Source organism: Oenanthe melanoleuca, chromosome 4A (genome assembly GCF_029582105.1).
Source record: "Oenanthe melanoleuca isolate GR-GAL-2019-014 chromosome 4A, OMel1.0, whole genome shotgun sequence".
Classification (NCBI taxonomy): Eukaryota; Metazoa; Chordata; class Aves; order Passeriformes; family Muscicapidae; genus Oenanthe; species Oenanthe melanoleuca.
The window spans coordinates 11318002-11338058 of NC_079338.1; the positions used below are offsets into that span (position 1 = coordinate 11318002).

The following is a 20057-nucleotide window of genomic DNA, read 5'->3' on the forward strand; positions in this document are numbered from 1 at the left end:
TAGAAAATTACCATATTATCACAAGCCAAAAGAATTGGCAATCAAAGGTGTTTTTAAAGCCATTAGCTTCAGTTGCATTCACTTGTTTTAGTTTTTTCTCTTAGATAACATGATGTTTTTGAGGAAATGTTATTTCCTCACTGACAGTTTGGAGGGCAGGACTGGCTCATGCATAGTGAGAAAAACCACAACACCACTGTTTAGTCTTTGAGTCTGAAATTAAATCAGACTTTTTTTCCATAAATTGGACTTTATTTCCATAAATGTTTCTCTTTGCAGATGTACTGGGAGAGAGAAATTCAGGGCCTTGAAATGTATGGACAACTAAGGATGACAAAACCTGAAAACAAATGTCCTGAAAAGAACTTATCACCAGGCATTAAAACAGGTAAGGCTGTAAAAAATATATTTTAGCCACCAAAAATGTATTTGGCTACCAATATATTGGACTCTTTTCTTTCCTTATTTTTAAAATCTCATCTTGTTTATAGGACATGCTCACTGATGCTTCAAGAGACATTGAAACATTGAACCAGAATTGAATTCCTGATGAGCTGAGCTGGAGGACCACTTGAACAGGTCATGCTAGAGCAGCCTGCCAGGTGAATGGGTGGATGTGCAGGTGTGCAAGTGCAGAGCATCTCTGTCTTGCCAAATGTATTTCTTGAATGTACCCCTAGAAAAACAAAGCAATGCCTTTGCTGCCAAACACTCTGCTGTGTAAAAGCTCAAGGATCTTTACCCTCACAGTGAAGAGAGGGCTTGAGAAGGGGTTTTGGCACCTGAGCCCCTTTCCATGGGCTCAGAGGGATGTGCTCAGAGGAGCCCAGCCAGGCTCCAGCCCTGCACACCTGGAGCTTGGCAGGGAGCTGGGAGCTGCGCTGGGCTCAGCACGGCTCATTGAACCTGCCTGGCCACCCAGCACTCCTGGCAGCCCTGTGCCTGTGCAGGGCCAGGGAGGAGCCCTGGGAGGCACAAGTGGAGCAGGAAATCCTCCTTTTCCACATGGCAGGCCAGCCTGGTGCTTCTGCTTGAGTCAAAACCCAGTCAATGTTTTGGAAGTGAAAGAATCAGGCTGCAGAATTGAACATTGAACTTTACATTTTAGTAATGGAGCTGGTCAACTTCAAAAAGAAACACCTGTTCATGAAGGGATTGAGGTATGTAGGATTAATACACAATTTATCTCCCTGTGAACAAGGATGTGAAACAACACTTAAAAGTTGATCATTATTATTTTTACCACATACTTCTCTTGCCCTGAAACTCCATTTCATTTTCATCTGAAACAACATTTTTCATCTCCTTTTGTCACATGACCTGGAAAATCCATTATTCAACCTAACATAAGCTATCCTAAATATGTGTAACTTCTGCCCAGAAAAGCAATTTAGGCTTTTGTGCCATCAGTCCAGAGATTCAGACTGTTTGTGGTACTCTTCCTTTCATACTTATGATTTGCTCTGTTCTGCATCCTGAAATATGAAAATCTGGGCAGTACAGAAATGCAAAATAAGACAATTTTTACAACCAAATTTAAAACTTCTGTTGTATGCTACAAACATGAAGTAAAAAAAAAAAAAGTGCTGTATTTATTTCTTCTTTTCTAGAAGAGCACCAGCAAAAAATGAAGAGGGGAAAAGAAAGCTGTAACAGAAAAACATAGCTCAACATCAATATTTCTTGATTTCTAGCTTTCATTTCCTTTTAATTTTTAAACTAGGATTTTCAAACCATCCACTTGGAGAAATTAGCATTTTATGAGAACAAAATGTGATGAGATTATTTCAGGTAACTTACCCCTTTTTTTTTCAGTTTGTGGCATCTAAAACCAACCATGCTTGTCTTCATCTCAGTAATTTTTTGTCATTGAAGTTAAAATATAATCTAAGTTTGCACCAAATGAGCTGTTCCAAGATGAGTTTGCCAAACTCTGTATTGCAGTGGGATTTCTGCAATTATGATTAGATATAAACAAAAATGATCTCTGGAATACCAGTGTATGCAACATCGATTAGCTTCTCTCAGTCCCACAAGAGGTTAGGAGAAGCACAACTTGCATTTTGTTTCTGTATCTTTGTCTCTGCAACCATAGTTGTGCTGGTGAATCAGCACAATGAAAAGGGGATGAAGGGAGGAGAAACAAGGAGCTGATGGAGGACTTTTATATTACTGGGTGCTGATGTGCTTTAGGATGCTGTTGGTACTCACCAGCAGTCTCAGAATTGCTGAATTGATGGTGTAGCTCCATCCCATCCAGAGGACAGAAGTCACCAGTGCAAGAGTTTGTGTGTGTTCATTATTTTTAGTCCTCCCCACATTTTTTTAGTTAATTATTGATTCTCCCACCACAATGTGAAATAAACAGGCAAAGGCAGCATTTGTCTTAGTCTTGCCTGAGAAATTCCCAACGGCAAACAGAAGAGTATTTCCACTAGATATTAGTGGATTTTACATTTCTGCTGCACAAACTATTCTGCATATGAAAAAAGGTTCCCCATTTGAGGAGCTTCCCTAGCAAGCTGTTTGCTGGATTAAGGCAAAGTTAGGATTTGTGTCTGATTTTAATTAATCCCAAACACTGATTCCCTTTCTGCTGTTGGCAAGGCAAGAGAAACAGGTAAATAGTCAATATGTTATATCTTTTTACTCTTTTACATACAGAAATATAATGCCTGCTGCAGGAAGATGTTACTTGTGCAGTAAAGCTGTCCTGTTATTCTTTGGGGAAGGAAATTCTTATTTTCCCATCCATATACCTATGCAGAGCAGTTACTCTTCTTACACTCTGTACATGCAAAATGCTTAATAATTTTATCTTCAGCTTTCAAGCATAAAAGTGAGAAAGTTCCCCTATTCCAAACTTAGCTACTTGTGTATGTTGTTGGTATCAAATAAGATTAGTGCTTGGAAGATACTGCATTCATCTTTCACTTGAAATAACCCAGGAGAATGTCAGATGCAAAATGAATTTTGAAATCTTGGCATTTACTGCTGTTTGATACTCTATGTGTGCAACTTCAGTCAACAGCAGTGAAGGGAATTGGCACTCTATTAATAATCCCTCTTTGCAGAGCTGAATGGGAAATGTGTTACCACTCAGCTCTGTGTTTGTCTCCTGAAAAGTGGTGATCAGAACCATGGCTGCTACCAGCCAGGCAGAATTCTTTCCTTGTCAGTTTATTCCTTCCTGTAGCTAACCCCCATCCAGTGTTACCCAGCTGTTAATGTCCTCCTCATTCCCTTCACAACAGGCACTCCTTGCTTTGGCTTTTGTCCCGTGGAAACACAGCCCTGCCAAGTCCCTCCTGTGATGAGCTCCCTCCCGTGCTCTGCTGCTGCAGATCAGCATCTTCCCTCCCCATGGCTCAGTGCTCCCACCTCTCCCTGCTCCAGGGACGTGGGTGCTGCTGGCAGAGCACAGGGCCCCAGGACACAGAGGGGCTGCAGATGGTGGAGGCAGCCTGGGTGATGCCCTGGAGCCCTGTACCTTTCTCCTGGCTGGGGCAGGCTGGATGCCTGTGCCCACCTGCAATGGGGTTATCATCAGCTTTGCATCACTGCTGAAATTAATGGCTGGGAAGAGTTGTGGTGTTTCCAGAGATAGACCTAGCTTCCAGCCTTATTTTGTCTTGCTTATGGTGGTCACCACAGGGTGTTTTCTGAGCAGGAGCACACACACACACACACACACAGACACACACACACACACACACACACACACACAAAGACTTTTCGTGTGTGCCCACATTTCCCAAAGATCAGACCTGAATCTGTGCTGCAATATACAAAAGACTAGACATAAAGTCAATAAATGTGACTTTACACAGCTATGAATCCTCTCATCCTGTCATCTTCCCATTCAGCCAAGAAAGATGTGGGAATTATGTAGACTCAGAAGCAGAGGTTCATGGCAAGGCTGGGGCTGTCCTGACCATAGGTCTGGAAGTAGCTGTGTTAGTGGAAGGCTCCATAAGGGCAACTCATGTTCCCTAAACTACCTTCTTCCTGCAGGAGGCTGCTCACTGCACCCCAGTGAGCTGCACATATGGAAGCTCTTTAATATCTGCTGTGTAAAGTCAAACCAAACCTTTCCTATTTGACTGCAGAGGAGTAGAGTGCAACACACTAAAGCAGCAGATCCATCAGTCCTTGGGAGGTGAGAAAAGAGCAGCTGGGAGAGCAGCCTCAGCTGGTGGCTGTCAGATGAGGATGTTTGGCTACAATCTAATTGTAATGGATGTTGGTGAGTCCACATATAGATTGATTAAGATTGATCAGGAAAGTCTACCTGACTCTTTCAAAGCTAAGTGAAGTCAGTGGGAAACAATCCTTTTCACAGAATTTTCTGGTATTGAATTAAGCCCCGGAATACTCTGTCATGAAATAATTTGGTTGGCAGAAAAAAATGAGAAATTTAGTAAATCAAGGATTGGAGAACTAAATGGGGTTTGAAATGATGCATTTGGTTGCTGACTCTTTACAGATTTACTGCCTGGCATTGCTCAAGTTCACTGGTATTTTTGGTCATCCCTTTCTAGTATGGACAGATATGGCAGTGGGAATAATTTTTCTCTCTCCCATTTTTTTTTAAGGTCAACTGTCTCTTCTTTCAGTGTGTCTACAACACAGTGCACCTGGGAGGTCTTAGCTGGGGTCCTTGACCTGCTTTACCACACATGAAAAAACAACAACAAAAAAAGAGGTCAGAAACAAAGGGCAAAGCAGGTCTCTTCACTTTAGTGGTACATCAGAAACAAGTGTAAGGCTTGGAGCATGGCAGGCTGTTCCTACAGCTCCTCTGAAGGCTCATCTCTTCTGCTCTGTATTCAACTCCATGAACACCACATTCCTCTTTGCCTTCCTACCTGAAAAGTGACAGCTGTATAGAATACTGTTCTTGTCTGCAAAATTGATTATTTTCCACAATAAGCTGAGAAAACATTAGAATATGGGAAACAAAGTTACTTTTAAAAATAAATTATCCATCAGTGATATGTTCCACTATTTTTTAATGAATAATAAACACATTCATATAGTGACCATAATAATTGGGTTTTTTTGCTTGGTATAAAATGCTGAAGAATGTCTAGTGATACCACTTTCTCTATGCATTTAATGTTCAAGTATAATTCCAAAATATTGTTAAATACAGCTTCACTTAACTGTATATTTCAAAGTTCATGGGGTGTTTTATTTCTATGCTTTAAGTATTTTAATTAAGCTAACCAGTTACTTTAGTAAGTGACTTCATAAATAATTTTAAAAATAGCACTCTTACACTATAGTCATGCCAGGAGAAGTGAGAGTAGCTGAAGTGTCAGAGGTTATGAATTGCAGCAAAGGTATCAGTGTCTTGGTGAAGTCTATGTCACCTGGGAAAGCAAGGCAACATTTGTCTCTTTCAAAATAGATAAAAGAATTATACAGGCATTAAAATGTTTATTGATCTCTGTCACAATCCTGCTCAACAATTATTTTGCTCATTTACTGTATGTAAAAATACCTTGGTGTGCCTGGGTCCTCCTTACATCTGGGACTGGGAAAAGTCACCATCATTGGTTGTTCTTGGCCTTGCAGGTCAACATTGTCTCTTTGAGCCTTTAAAGGATGGTTATACTCAGAGAAATGCCCAAAAATGCTGCTACTTTTGTTGTCCTTGTACAGTATCTAGTTCAGATTTGCTTTGTCTGTAGGTAATAAGACAATGTTTCTAATTGTCAGCTCTGCATATGAGATAAAGACCCAAAAGCAGAGCTGAATGTTTTCTTGACTTTGACATCAATAATTGTGAGATGCTGATGCATAGCTGAGGTGAGCAGTGTGTGACTGAGCAGCATCTGGCTTTTCTCATCTGCTCTGGCTTGAGGGCAGGGTGCTGAGGGACGCTGATCTCACTGTGAAGATCTCCTGAGGAGGATGCTTTCCTGTGGCTGGCTGGTGTTTAGGTTTTGAGCTTCTCACTGCTGTGTTGCAGCCTCTCAATGGTCACGTGCAAGAGTGAGATTGCACACCCTGTGACACAGCATCCACAGCTCAAGCCAAGCAGTGGCACTGTAAAGTCCTAAAGTGCACTTGCAGAAATTTGTCCCATGATTTCTCTGCCTGTATCCCAGTTGCCTGACAAAACTGTGTCCTCCTGTGAATCTGAGCAAAATGCAGTAGATTATAGTCTGCACGGAGCTATTCTAAGATATTTAAAAGTGAATAAAAAGCAGCACAGGGAAACTAAAAATAACACTACCATTCTGTGGAAAGCATGGATGTGCCACGACAGAAGCAGAGTTAGGGAGGAGAAGCTTAGTCTGGTCCAGTTCAAGGCAGTCTGGTTAAATTGATGCTAATGATGGTGCGAAAATGTGCAGCGGGTTTGAAAGCGGCTTCCCCATTCATCGCAGATGCTGCAGCCCCTGGGGCGAGCAGTCCGTCTGTCCGCAGTGAAACCGCTGAGAGGCAGCCCGAGGCCAGGGCAGCACTGCCGGGCGGGGCGGGAGGGCCCGGGTGATGCTCCCTCGGGGAGCCGCAGGCCTGGCTGGTGTGCGCTGGCACCGGCCCCTCATCCATCCATCCATCCATCCATCCATCCATCCATCCATCCATCCATCCATCCATCCATCCATCCATCCATCCATCCATCCATCCATCCGCCAAGTCTTCTGCCGAGACCGGAGCCACGTACGCGGCCGCACCGTCTCTGCCTGCCCGTTCCCCACGGACACGGCTCGGGGGTGTTTTACCGGCCCGTTCCCCACGGACGGGGCTCGGGGTGTTTTACCGGCCCGTTCCCCACGGACGGGGCTCGGGGTGTTTTACCGGCCCGTTCCCCACGGACACGGCTCGGGGGTGTTTTACCGGCCCGTTCCCCACGGACGCGGCTCGGGGTGTTTTACCGGCCCGTTCCCCACGGACGCGGCTCGGGGTGCTTTACCGGCCCGTTCCCCACGGACGGGGCTCGGGGTGTTTTACCGGCCCGTTCCCCACGGACGGGGCTCGGGGTGTTTTACCGGCCCGTTCCCCACGGACGGGGCTCGGGGTGTTTTACCGGCCCGTTCCCCACGGACGCGGCTCGGGGTGTTTTACCGGCCCGTTCCCCACGGACGCGGCTCGGGGTGTTTTACCGGCCGGTTCCCCACGGACACGGCTCGGGGATGTTTTACCGGCCCGTTCCCCACGGACATGGCTCGGGGTGTTTTACCGGCCCGTTCCCCACGGACGGGGCTCGGGGGTGTTTTACCGGCCCGTTCCCCACGGACACGGCTCGGGGGTGTTTTACCGGCCCGTTCCCCACGGACGCGGCTCGGGGTGTTTTACCGGCCCGTTCCCCACGGACACGGCTCGGGGTGCTTTACCCGGTCCCGGGGCCGCGGCGGTGCCGGCCGGGGCTGCAGGGCCGAGGCGCGGCCGCCAGGGGGCGCTGCTGCTCGCGCGGCGGGCGGGCGCACCTGGCGCGCGCGGGGCCGCGGGTCCCGGCCCGCCCCGCGCACACGGACCGGGACCGGGATCGGGACCGGGATCGGGACCGGGACCGGACACGGACCAGAACCGGGACCGCACACAGACGGGATCGGATACGGAGCGCACACACGAGCCGGACCGGGACCGCCCCGCCGCCGCGCTGCCGGCTGCGCTCTCGCAGTGCGTGCGCGGCGGGGGGCGCGCAGCCCGCAGCGATGGAGCCGTAGAGCGGAGCTGCTGTGGAGGTGAGTCCTGCGCGGCGCTTCTCGCCACAGTTCCCTTTTCTATTAAAAGAGGAAAAGAAAAAAAAAAATCCCTCCGAAAAAGAAAAGTTTGTCCCTTCCCGAGCCGCCGCACGGGACGGGGCTGAGCGGCGGGGCTGCCCCGCGGTCCCTCCCGCAGCCCCGGGGCGGAGCGGGGACCCCGCGCTCCCGGGCTCGGAGCTGATGCTCAGGGCCGGATCCGTCCCTGGCGGCGCGACCGCTCCGCCGCTCCCCGCATCGAGCCCTGCTGCTGTTGGGGGCGCTGGGAATGTTTTCTGTCACGAAGGGGAGGTCTCGGTTGGTACCGAGGGTTTCTCAACCTCGCGAACGCGTGTGGGGCTTCCCGGGAAAAGTGTTACTGCCGGCGATTTAAAATAAAAACACCAGAGCAGTTGCTTTTTTGGGATGTTGCAGCGCGATGGAGTCTGTTGAAGTGGTGCCGGTGCTTCGGAGGCTTGGCTGCTCTGAGTTACCGTGGTGGGTGTTGAACAGTGGGACTTGAAACCCCTGTTTGCCTCTGAAAGTTCCGTGACAATAAAGCTGTTCTGGTTTCCTTTGGAGTCTGATGGAAATCTGCTGAAGGGCACCAAAGATTTCTGAACTGGCGTGGATTCAGCGGCTGTTCAGAGAGCCTGTCCCTGGACTGCTGTCTCTGCTAGGATTCAAAGAATCAAAAGTTTCTGGTGGAAAATGCTGTAAGCTGCGGTTTCTCAAAGTTGTAGTAAGGTCTGTGTACTTTTGGCAATTCTGTGCCTGTTGGGTTAGCACCCAAACTTGGCTTTGTTCCGCGAGGGAGAACCCGTTGTAGCAGGAGCCAGCACATTGTAGTGCTCCTCAGTGTTTATACTCTCTTGTTTTTATCCTGATTATTTAAAAAACAAAACCAATATTTTAGCATCTGTGTAATGTTTGTGGATGTTACAGTATTACTCCCAGAGTTCTCAGGGAATTGCTGGCGGTGGGGGCAGGCGAGGTGAGCCGCGGGCAGGGGCAGTTTCGCGGTGCTGGGTGAGCGTGTGTGGCTGTCGCGCTCTCGCCCGGGACCGGCGCTCGTTCGCCCTAAACGCTTCCTGCCCGTGCCAAAAAGGGACCTTGATTCTCATCGGGGCTGAACCTCTGCAGCTGCAGGCTGTGGTGTCCGTAAGAGCAGGTGAATGCCTGCCCCGCTGCCCTGCGGAGGCAGGAGCGGGCCAGCCCGGATGGGGACACGGTGCCTGAAAAGCTTCGCTCACGCAGACCCGGGGCAGGAGGTGAGTCTGGGGTGGAAGCTGACAACGAGCGAGCGCTTGCTTTGCGATAGAGGGACTGCAGAGGAGACAGTGGGACACGCAGGGATTTGGGATTTTGGGCTCCCAAGCCAGCGGGGTGTAATGCATGTGCAGGGTGCGTGAGAAGTGGAGAGTTCTGGCAGTTCACCGGGCGCAGGCAGCGGTGCTCGGGAGCGAGTCCGTGATTCACCGGAGGCTGGAACTGGCGATGTGCAGGACGGCTGTCAGAGAAATCACTGAGGATCGCATCCTTCTGAGGAGGCTTCTCTGGGCACAGGAGACCTCTCGCAGTGGGAGGACGGGGCTTGGGCCGTCCCTGCAGAGTGCGGGTGTTGCTAGGCAGCAGCTCGCACCTCCAGCGTGCTCCAGATCCGAGCCTGCCGGGGGAGACCTTCCTCTCCTGAGCTAAAGCTTTCCAAGGGCAGAGAGCACATCTCCCGCGGCTGTGGGTGCAGGAGTGTCACGCACTTCTGGCTTGCTCCTGGGGGTTGGGGAGGGGTGGTCAGGGGGTCGTTAGCTGACACAAGACTTCTTTTACTCACCCACCTACTCGGGCTGCAGGCAAGCACAGGAGAGAGGGATGGATCTTTGATTGTTCCATTTGTAAGGCTTAAGAGTTGTCTACAGAATACTTTTTTTCTTTCACGATACCTGGAAGCTTGTAGGAGGTTTGTCTTCAACTTGTTTGGTGATTGATGCTTTAGCAGTTAAATGGGGGGGAGGGAAAGGGAGGATTTGCTGGGACAAGAGGTGGGATGGAAGGCCAGGTGTGCCACATTAATGCACTTAGCCAGCATGAGTGCATTTTAGTGGATGCCACACAATTGCTGGAGCCTCAGCGCACGAATGGCATCAGCCAGTGTTGTTTGAGCTGCTCTGTATCTTGCAGAGTGATGGAAAACCTTTTAATTTTCAGAGCTGCCAGGCTGGTGGCTGCACTTTGAAGCAGTGCAGTAGCTGAAGCTGTCAGAAACTAGGAGGGGGGGACTGACCACTCTCCAAACAAGTCAGATCAAAAAGGAGCCTGAAAGGGTCAGGAGGGATTCATAGACTGGTATGGTGAAGGTGAGCTCAGCAGAAGGGCTGTTCTTGTGGCACAGATCACTTCTGATCAGACAGGGATTGGTGGTGTGAGAAGAAGGAGAAAGATTCCCAGTTTGATTGAGGCTGGACGCTTTGATCTCAGAAGAATCTGGACTTGGCAGCCTTAAAGCTGGATGGGGCTGCAGAGCAGTGTGGAAGTGGAGGCAGGTAGGAGCACACTTGCTGGTCTCAGGATCTTGTGGGTGTTGTGCTGTGCTGTGCTGCTGCGGGATAAGCTTGACCATGGAGGGTTTAGAGTGGGTTTGTCTGGAGGTGTCAGGCAGCTGCTGGACGCAGTGTATGTGTGAGGAGCCCAGCAGAGATGCAAATAGGCTGCTGGAGAGCAAGGAGGAGGGAATGGGGACAGTATTGAGGCCTATACCCCTTGGGATGCTCTGCCTGCTTGGAGAGGACAGGAGCATCCAGGCTGTCTGGATGGGATGTTCTTGCAAGGGGATTTGGTTGGTTTGCATAGACAGAGTAATTTTTATCCATGACTGTTCTCAGCTGTTTCCTCGGGAGAGAAGAATGAATCCCATAAAGCTATGGAGAACAGTGTCTTCCATGTGGCATTTGGAAGGGAGAGGCTGTTTGAAACTTTCTATGCCTATGATGCCCTTGTGGGACCAGAGGTGGAGAAAAAGTTCCAAGGAGCATGTGCAGCCAGTCATCCCTGCTGGCTGGGGTGGGAAGCTGCCAGGGGTGGCTGGGGAATGTGGCCTTGATCCGTGTGTCAGAGGGAAAAGGCTGAGAAGTTGTACTCACTGTGAGAAGTACAAATAAAGCATTTATAGTGTATGGACTTTTCCTGCTCTCTGAAACATTCAGGCTCAGAGTAATCTCTCACTTCAAACTGAGGCTCAAGCTGAAAATACCAAGGGATGCTAAATTGTGAACAATTGTTAAACAGCCTTAAAGAGCTGTATGGGAAACTGTGTCTGCTCTTCATTTCTAAGCCTTCCTCAAACAATGAGAGTCTGAGCTATTTATCAGGAGCTCTTTTAGTGCTGGAAGGGAAAGTGAACATTTAAAGTGTATCACAATATAAAGAGGCACTTTAAGAGGAATTTGCTTTTCAGGATGTCCAACTGAAAATAAATCTTTCTTTAAACAGCCTTGGAAAGAAAACAGAGAGAAAAGATCTTGCCCTTGCTGAGAATAAGGCAAATCTTTTTGCTAGCTTTGATGGTGAGGGTTTCCTCTGGCATCTGGTACTAGATCCAGGTAAACCCTCTTGGAATTGGAGAACTGAGGGATGTGTTATATTCAGTAACAAAGCTGGTGAGAGACAGAGAGATAGAGTCTGTTAGAAACTTCTGTAGGGGCTTTGGCTAATCTTTTCCACCCCAAAAGCATTACAGAAAGTTCCTTCCAACCCTCTTTCTTTATGTAACAGTTAATTAACAAGGATGTCTTTTTGACAGAGCAATTTCAGAGCACATAAAATATGTATTTTAATTTTATTTTGGCTGCATCAGAGCAAAACTCTGTAATTTTCTAAAATGTGTCAAAGTAGCATTCTATAAGCAGTTTCTCATGGTTCTCAAATTCTGGGGGGGATGTTGTTTCTTTGCTTACTTAATTATATTCTTATTTTCACTCAGCCAAATCTGGCAATATACTTGTTTAAAGTCCAGTCTCTGGTTATGTAAGGGGGAAAACAAAATCCCCATCAAGAATCTGTTTATCACTTTAAGGAACAGAGATGATGCCGAGTTCAGTGAAAGCAACTTGCCTCTGCTGACAGCAAAGTGCCGTGCCTGGCTTCCCTGGGACTGTTTTCTGAGTGGGAAACTGTAGATGAGTGTTTTATGAGGAGCCTGACAGCTGGTATGTCATCTTTCCCTGTTAATTCTGTCTTCTTTGAGCATTATGTATTAGTTAGGAAAGCTTGTGGCCATGGATGAGATCAAGGAATGAATTTCTAAGCACATTGCATGCAGAGCTATTCTCACAGCCTGTTTCATTAATGTGCAGGAGTGAATTTGGACCAGATTTGCCACGAATAGTGCAAATATTGTTATTTTGTTAATATTGCAGAGCTCTGAGTGTATGGAAGAGCAGGGATAATGTCAATAGGGCTGACAGTTCCAGCTGTAGTCTCTCTGCTGTGTGGCTGTGGAAGGAGGCTTGTTTGAAAGGCTCTGTAAAAGCAGGGAACATTTCAGCATGCAGATGGCAGCCCAGTCTAAAATCTAGTTCTGTTTGTGCTGAGCACCTCCGTAATGAGCCTTGAGGAGCTCGAGGGGAACGGGAGAAGTGGTGTGGGGAAAAAGAGGAGGGATGTGCTATCTTTCAGGATGGAGACCTCCCTTTGAACTGTCTCTCTCCATTTTTAATAGCTTTTCTGCAAAAGCTGCTTGGAGAGCAGGGTTAGAATGGCTATGAAAGAAGCAGAGCATCTAATCTTTTGGCTTAATAATGCTCCTGGTGTAGTTAGCTGCTATTGGGACAGATTTCCTTATTGATATAAGAGCAGAGAGCAGTGAGTGAAATTGGTGTGGGTGAGGATGGCCTTTTCTCATCTCTTTTAATCTGAAATGTTTTCTCCTTTTGTAGTTGAGGCTCTGTGGAGAGAGCCTGTGATCTCTGGCAGGGCTGTCTGAAGCACTCAGGTGAGAACAGCCATGACCTGAGCAGTGGTGTTTGTTCTGGGTGTCAGCAGCTGGAGAGCTGGAGTCACATGCAGCCATGGTTTTTCTGGAATTTATGGGCTTTATCAGTGACTCTGACACCTAAGAGTTCTCATCAGCAACTTGCTTGTTTTGCTCAAGAGATCTGAGAAGCAGGGGTAGAGTCCTTTTTTCCTGTGCAGGGCTTCTCCACAGCGCAGGGCAGGCTGGCTGGGTTGGGTCTGAGAGCAGTCTGAGCTTGTCTCAGCACAGAAGAAATCTGCCATCCTGGGACAGTGCTCAGCAGCCTTGCCAGCTTTGAGAGGCATCTGTGGTCACCCATGGCTGGGGCTCCTCTGTCCCCTCACATGGCTGTGATTACTGCTGCACCTTGCTCTGCACTGGGAGCTTCCTGCTCGAACTCCATCAGTTCTAGGACTTAGGCTGGTTCAAGGTGATTCTTAAAATCTCTCCCCTTTCCTCAGTGCTAGTGTACATGTTCAGCTTTCCAAGTGTAGACTGTCTTCACATTTTCTTTCTTTGCCCCAGTGGGCTTTTCTGTAAGCTTTTAAGTACTTCTGCAAGGTGGTGAGAGGCTAAGCCCCACTCTGTAAACCTAAACTCTGAGGGTCTTTACATTTCCTACAGTACTTCATGTTGCCTGAAGTACTGTATTGATTAAACCACAATCTGCAGGAGTAAGTATATGTAGAATATTAATAGCTTCTACTCTAGGGAGAAAAAAAGGCTGTAAATTAATTGATCCATTATGTTGACCTCATAAACCATGAGGGCTTGCAGTACAGCTGTAATCCTCCTCCCACAACATGTATTTCACTTTGAATGTCTGTAAAAGGCCTGAAATTTAAAGCTGTGATACTGGACATGCATATCCATCAATCCTAGGATGTGTAGTTAGACTATTGCCATGTTAAGGCTGAACAATAGTTTTCTCTAGAATCCAGGGTAGTGCTGAATCAGTGCATCACTGATGGTGCAGCTGGCTAAAAACCAGTAGCTAACTTTCCCACTCCTCTGTCATTCTTGCTCCTCCTTACAGTTGCTTTCTGTGTTTCCAAGTGCAGGAGCTGCTGCAATGAGGGGTGAGTACAATTCAGGGATTTGAAATCTGGTTTGAAGATAAAATGAACTTGAATTCTGTGTGAGTTGCTTAGGGAATCGAGGTCAGTGTGTGGTGTGAGCTGATAGAACTCCCATCTGCTAATCAGTGCTGAGCAGTCCTAGTTCTTCTGGTTTACAAATCTGTTAAAATGGGCTTCTTAGATTTTTATCTAATTTTCTTAATAGCAATTTACATAACTGGGGTTGTATGCTTATCACTTTCTTTAATGTTCTGATGCTATAGATATTGTAATCTTTCTCTATATTTAGAATATTACAGGGGACTTTCCCATTTCCTGCTGTTTTTTTTCCCTTCCATAAATGAATGCTATTTTAGGCACCTATTGTATCAGAAAATTCTTATAAGAAAATGTTCTTGTGTTAATGCTCACAGGGTTTTCTCTACAGGGCAAGCCAGCAGTTTGCTCAGTGTTTAGTCTGATTGCCACTTTACCATAACTAAAATCACTTCTACACGCTGCAGCCAGACATGTTAATGGGGAATTAATGGGGTGTTGGCCATCCACAGAATTTTTCTTTTGTGCTTGGTGCTGAAACACATTTTTTTCTGTTTCTGTGTAAGATTTGTTTTGAGACTTTAAGACACTGCACTTCGTATCTTCTACAGTTCCATTTGGAAGATATTTAACCTTTGAGTGGAAGCATTAAAATGTTTTCAAACAAAACCTGAGAGTTCACACCAAAGGGGTGGTACTGTTTGTTCAGAAATAAATGGTAAGGTTCTGAGTTCATTCTTTTCCATCACAGAAGATCTGTGAGTTTTAGGTTTTTATTCCTTTTCTTTTGCACCCAGACATTCAGCCTTTAGGGGAGTCATTACAGATGAGTATTATAACCTTGTCAGTGTTTAGCTGTGGGTTCCTTTTGCTTTGTCAGGACCAGACCTTGCTTTTTCCTTGTTGTATTACTGTCATGCAGGTGATACACTGCTGAGCCAGTAATGATCCCAGACAGTTTAGACGTTGTTTCTTTGCTGCTGTTTAATTCCAGTCTGTATAACACAAGTACTGTGTTGAGCAGGCACACCATGTTTCCCTCATGCCTTGGCTTTGGAGACAAATTTTAGCACAAAACACTCTGGAATGGGTGTTTCCTCTAAAGAGAAAGGGCTTCAATCACTCCCTTGTGACAATGAGAGAAATGGATACCATGGGATGAAAGTGAAAAAAGTAAAACTGTTTATTAACAAAGCAAGATACCTGCAAGGCACAGGAAAAAAAAAAATAAATTGAACCTTACACATCATCTGCACCTCTCCACGTGGCTGAGAGGCAAAGATGGTGACTGTCCTTTGTTGCTGGAAAGGGAGGAGAAAAGAGCTTACAGGAGCTGGCAACCTGCTGGATTTCAGGTATGAGTCTCCTCCTCACAGCAGCCCAAGTTGGTGGATTTTAATTCCTTTCTCGTGTCGGTTCAGCTCCTCCAGGTGGTCCTGCTGGCTCCCAGGATGGGCCAAAAGGAAAAACAAGCCAAGCCAAAAACAGTTCAAGGGAAAAAAACCCAGCCCAAACCAAAAAGTCACCAAAAGGATTCCCAGTACAGACTGCAGGCTAGAGACAGGGAAGGGAAAAAGACTCTTGGCTTCAAACTAGCAAAAACTAATCTGACCAAAGGAACACTGTAGGGTCCCTGGGCCACGCTGTCCAGAGCCTGGGACAGAGATTCTGAGCAGAGCCCTGAGCTCCCAGGGTCCAGCCCCACAGCCTGGCTCTTCTTTAAGATACAGCAGCCATTTCTGGGCATAAACCAGATGATTAGGGAATGAAGTATTATCATAAAATCACCCTAGGACACCTCATTTTGAAAATTCTGTTTAAATTTCAGCTGAACAAGGAGAATTAGGCAGATGTGAGTTTAGTTAAGGACCCGAGTCCAGTGGAGAGTTAAATCCTGCAAGACAAGTGCTGAATGCACCCTGCCTTGTAGAATTAATGCTCCCTGTGTATTTAGACAACTTAAGTGGCTGGTTATGATGGTGAAGATGCACAATGAATTAGGCAAAATGAAATATTCTTTGATGCTCATTGAGCAGCAGAGCGCTGCATGACCCATAACAAGTGGAGCTGAAGAGACATTATTTGAGCTAGCATGCATCTCTGATCTTGAGTATTTTATCTCTGATCGTGAGTATTTTTGATATTTGAGGTATCAACAAAAAGGGAGTGGGCCCATTGTAGATTGCTTCCAACCAACATATTACATAGGCTGAAAATCTTTTTGGAATAAACAACTCAATGTGATATGTTGGCAAGAGAGAAGACCCGAGAGTGAGTTCATATTAAAATTTAAAGCCTTAAAAAGTGGGATGGGGAAATGGTTTGAAAAGAAGGGAACAGAGCTCACCATCAAGCCTACTGTAAAGACAATGAAAGAATTACTGTTGCCATTTCATCCTTTGTGTGTGGGGTGAAGATGGTAATTTATTTTTGTGAGATATCTGAGCAACAAAACCCGACAATTGGAAATCACTAAAGAGGTGGGTCGCTGTTTTTAATGAGTGCCTTCTGCATCACAGCTTCTGTGGAGGGACTAGAACCTCCAGAGCCTCGTGGTGTGTCAGCAAATCTCAGCCTGTGCACAGACATGTGCCTGAGTGCACAATCACTGCTTTTCTTGATTCCTTTTAAAAAGGAGCACTGCATAAGCAAAGTGTGTGGTGCAAATTAGAGCAAAGCTAAATTATATTTAAAGCATGAACTTGGGAATCTCTGGGCTGGATTTTGTGCAAAATATTAATGCTCTGAGTTTCTTCTAATTTCTAAGTGCCTCGTTCTAACCCTGTCACCTGAAGTTCCTTTGAGTCCCAGAAGCCATAGGAGCTGAAAAGCTGGAAAGACAGCAAGCAGTACATGATGGAAATGGGAACAGAGCAATTTCCAAAGCTCTGTTTTCTGAGGGTTTCAGTGGAAGAAATAAGTTTTTCAGAAGAGATGAAATGTGTTAGGCAGGATAAGGGAGTCAGGATGGTTTTTGTTAGAACACTGCAACCTGGCCCCCTTGTAGTTTTGTGTGGTTACAGGACACTGTGACAGATGCCTGAAGTCAGGTCTGTAGCACAAGTGGGATGAAGAGGGAAGGAGAGACCTTTTCTGGCAGTGCAATGATGAAGAATTAAGTTGTTGCACCTTGCTTCTCCTACATTTCTCCCTCTGATAGCAGCAACCTCCCTTTACTTACCTGGATTCAAATACAACCTGGCAGGTCACAACAAGGCTTGGATTGCTGATTTTTTCACCTCTGTCAATAAGCACTTTGTTCTGTGTCTCTCTTCCCTTCTCTCAGTGATTTTAGGCAAGTTGGCTGTAATTGGTGTTTCAATGTCCTTATTGAGTAAGATGTCTTTGGTCTTTTGGAAATGGTGTGAGCTTGGTTCCTCTCTGATGAGGCATTTCCAGTAGAGTATTACATTCTTGTTACAGCTGTGAGCCCCTACTCACACCTGCTTGGAGTTTGCAGCATCAGAGCAAGCAGCTCCTCAGGGAAATGCTGCTTAGTGCCTGTGAGGGGAAAGTTTTGTCAAAATCAGCTTCTGCTTGCAGGGAAATGGCATTGAACTCTGACTGGTTTATTCTACCTTGTGTCTCTTCAAGGTGGCAGAGTTTTGTTCATGTTCTTCATCAGACCATAAGCATCCACTACACCATTTATTGCATTGCTACATCCATTTATTGCCAGAAGCTAGCACAGGGCTGGTTTGAGTCTAGTCCATCCCACTGCCTGGTAGGTGAGTGAATGGCTCTGAGGAGGGAGCTGGGACCGTCCTCTTGGGAGACATGGTGACAGTCTTGGCACAATCAGCTCTAGAAATCTCCAGAGCAAATTTAGGAACTTAATCTTGAACTAATACAACCTTCCTTTTCTGGCTGCTGGACGTTCTTCTGAGGAAAAGACATTATTTTAAGACACATACATACATACATACATATATATATATAAAATGATACACACTATTTTGTATCTTGTGTTCTTTGCTAACCTGAGTATTTAAATACAGTCATTTCTGGTAGGGCAGTTTGAACAGCCTGATTGTTTGCAGGTTTCTCTCAGGACAGAAACCAGCTGACCCCCTGGTCACACTGATCCCACTTTGGTGGGATGTCTTCCATGGTGGAGGTGACAGCTCAGACTCTGATGTGTGTTTTCATGCCAGCCTCAGTGGAGCTGTGTCAGATATGACAAGCTGAGGCTTTGGGCTTGATTATGAATGACTGGGTGGTGCTGTGATTTCTTGCCCTTTTCCTGCTCTATTTTCCTGATTTGTGCAGGTACAGAGACTGACTGCCTTGCTGAGACCAGGGCTTCAAAAAGTAAAACTCCTATCAATGCTGACAGAACCAAGAATTTTCTGCTCTGCCTAGCATTAATATTGGTTGGCAGAATTTGCTTGGAATTTTTAAACTTATTTAATGCAGCCTAGCTTATTTGGGCTGGAGATGTACAGACCCCCATGAAAAAGGACCTAGGAATTCCCTATTTCAGCTGCAATTACTGAAGGTAGAGAAGTAGAGAAACTAATTTGCAAAGCTATACTTTGAAAACATTCTAGCATAACATCATCGTTACAATTATCTGTCAAAAGATTTAGTTCAATTACTTTTTTTAAACTCTCTTGTCAAGATGGCCTTACTGGTTTCAGGATTGTGTTACTCCAAAGAGAGGTCAAGGAAGAATGAATGCTAATTCTGTCATTAACCACTGGCAGACAGCCTTCAGTTCATATTATTTCTTGAAAATGCCTTAACATTGTTACTGTGATGAATCAATAGCCATAAAGTGCCATAGAATTCAGGGTGGAAGAAAATCCACTGCCTGTTTATAGATTGTAGTACAGTAAGGTAAGAGGAAGAGAACTTCTGTTTTAAGTGGTAATTTTGAAATAATTGAATAGCACACAATTCCTATCGTGTAAAAGATTACATGAGGTTACTTACATTTTCTTCACACAACGATAGGCCAGTAATAAAATTACAAGGGAAGAATATTTGATGTAATAAACTCGAATTAAACTGAATAACAATCAGTGAACAGCAGAACATTGCAACCTCTTGCTGCTTTGCCATGTTGGGTAAATGTGCAGAGCTGGAGGGGTCTGGGCTCCTCCCAGAGTTGGGGTTTGGGACCTCTGAGTGAGCTGGGCAGATGTGTTACAGCATTTATGGGAGGAGTCCATTCCTTTGGCCTCAGTTTTGACTACTGCTGGTAGTTTTGGGCATTTCTTTTCAATTGAAATGTTGTAAAATGTGTGCTGAATCTTTTGGTGCAAATAATAACTCCACAGTGATTTAGGTGACTGCCTGCTTTATCTGATAATGAGGGTCCTGGTCTAAAATCTGCATCTTATACAGAGATGAATTCCTGGAGTTTAAATATATCAGGCCACTTAAAGGTCCATGACTTTAAGCTAAGCATATATTTGAGGACTCTAGCTTATAATTAAGTATCTCTCTTTGAGAGAGATGGGCTTTGATGAATTCAAATTTGTTCTACTTGTTTTTAAGTGCAGAGAAAAAGCCTTAGCTTGCTCTTGCTATCTTTTCTTGGAAGGCCTGGTACTTGTAAATAAAAACAGAATTAGTTCCAATAATTATATAAAATTAGAAATAAAATTCTAAGCTAGATGTCTCCTTTTTCTTTTTTAATGTACATAATATAAAGTAAGTAGTAACTTTCACAGGTGAGACTCCTGAGACCTATGTTCATTGATTTCTGAATTTTGTTCACCTTTCTTTGCCTTATTGTATAAGAGAAATTTCTGGAACAGCATTAACTGTAGGCAATTGTGGGAGCTTTTACAAGGTCACCAGTGGGAAAGTAAGGTTGCTAAGAGAGATTGCATGAGTAACCTACTCTGTGTCTTTTCCTGAAAACACATTTGAATATCATTCAATAGCATGTCAATAATATATCAATATATTCAATATTATTTGAATAATATGAAATTTTTTAATTGTTGGACTCTTTGCATGAGACAAAGGTAATTATGACCATCAGGGTCTTCCCCTTAAATAACATACAAAAATCTGCCAGATTAGACCCATACTACTTCAAATAAACTGTTACATCTTGTGATTTTTTTCTTTGAGAGCGAAATGATATTTTTGAGGTGTCATTTAAAAAGCCCAACCCTTCTGTGTGATAGTAAGAGTAAATTGTTCATATATGGTTTCTTTGAACTGTTCTGTTTTCCTACTCCTACCTAAACTGAGATGATGTTACATTAAGCCATTGCCCTG

At 45.4% G+C, this 20057-nt stretch overlaps 1 protein-coding gene across 1 annotated transcript in view; it reads left to right on the forward strand.

Moving 5' to 3' along the window:
• Nucleotides 1-7445: 7445 nt before the first annotated feature.
• Nucleotides 7446-20057, forward strand: part of IL1RAPL2 (interleukin 1 receptor accessory protein like 2) — a 367516-nt gene continuing 354904 nt past the window's right edge. The window contains exon 1 of the mRNA XM_056491747.1: nt 7446-7700. The gene's annotated coding sequence lies outside the window, so the exon portion shown is untranslated. The remainder of the gene's footprint in view (nt 7701-20057) is intronic.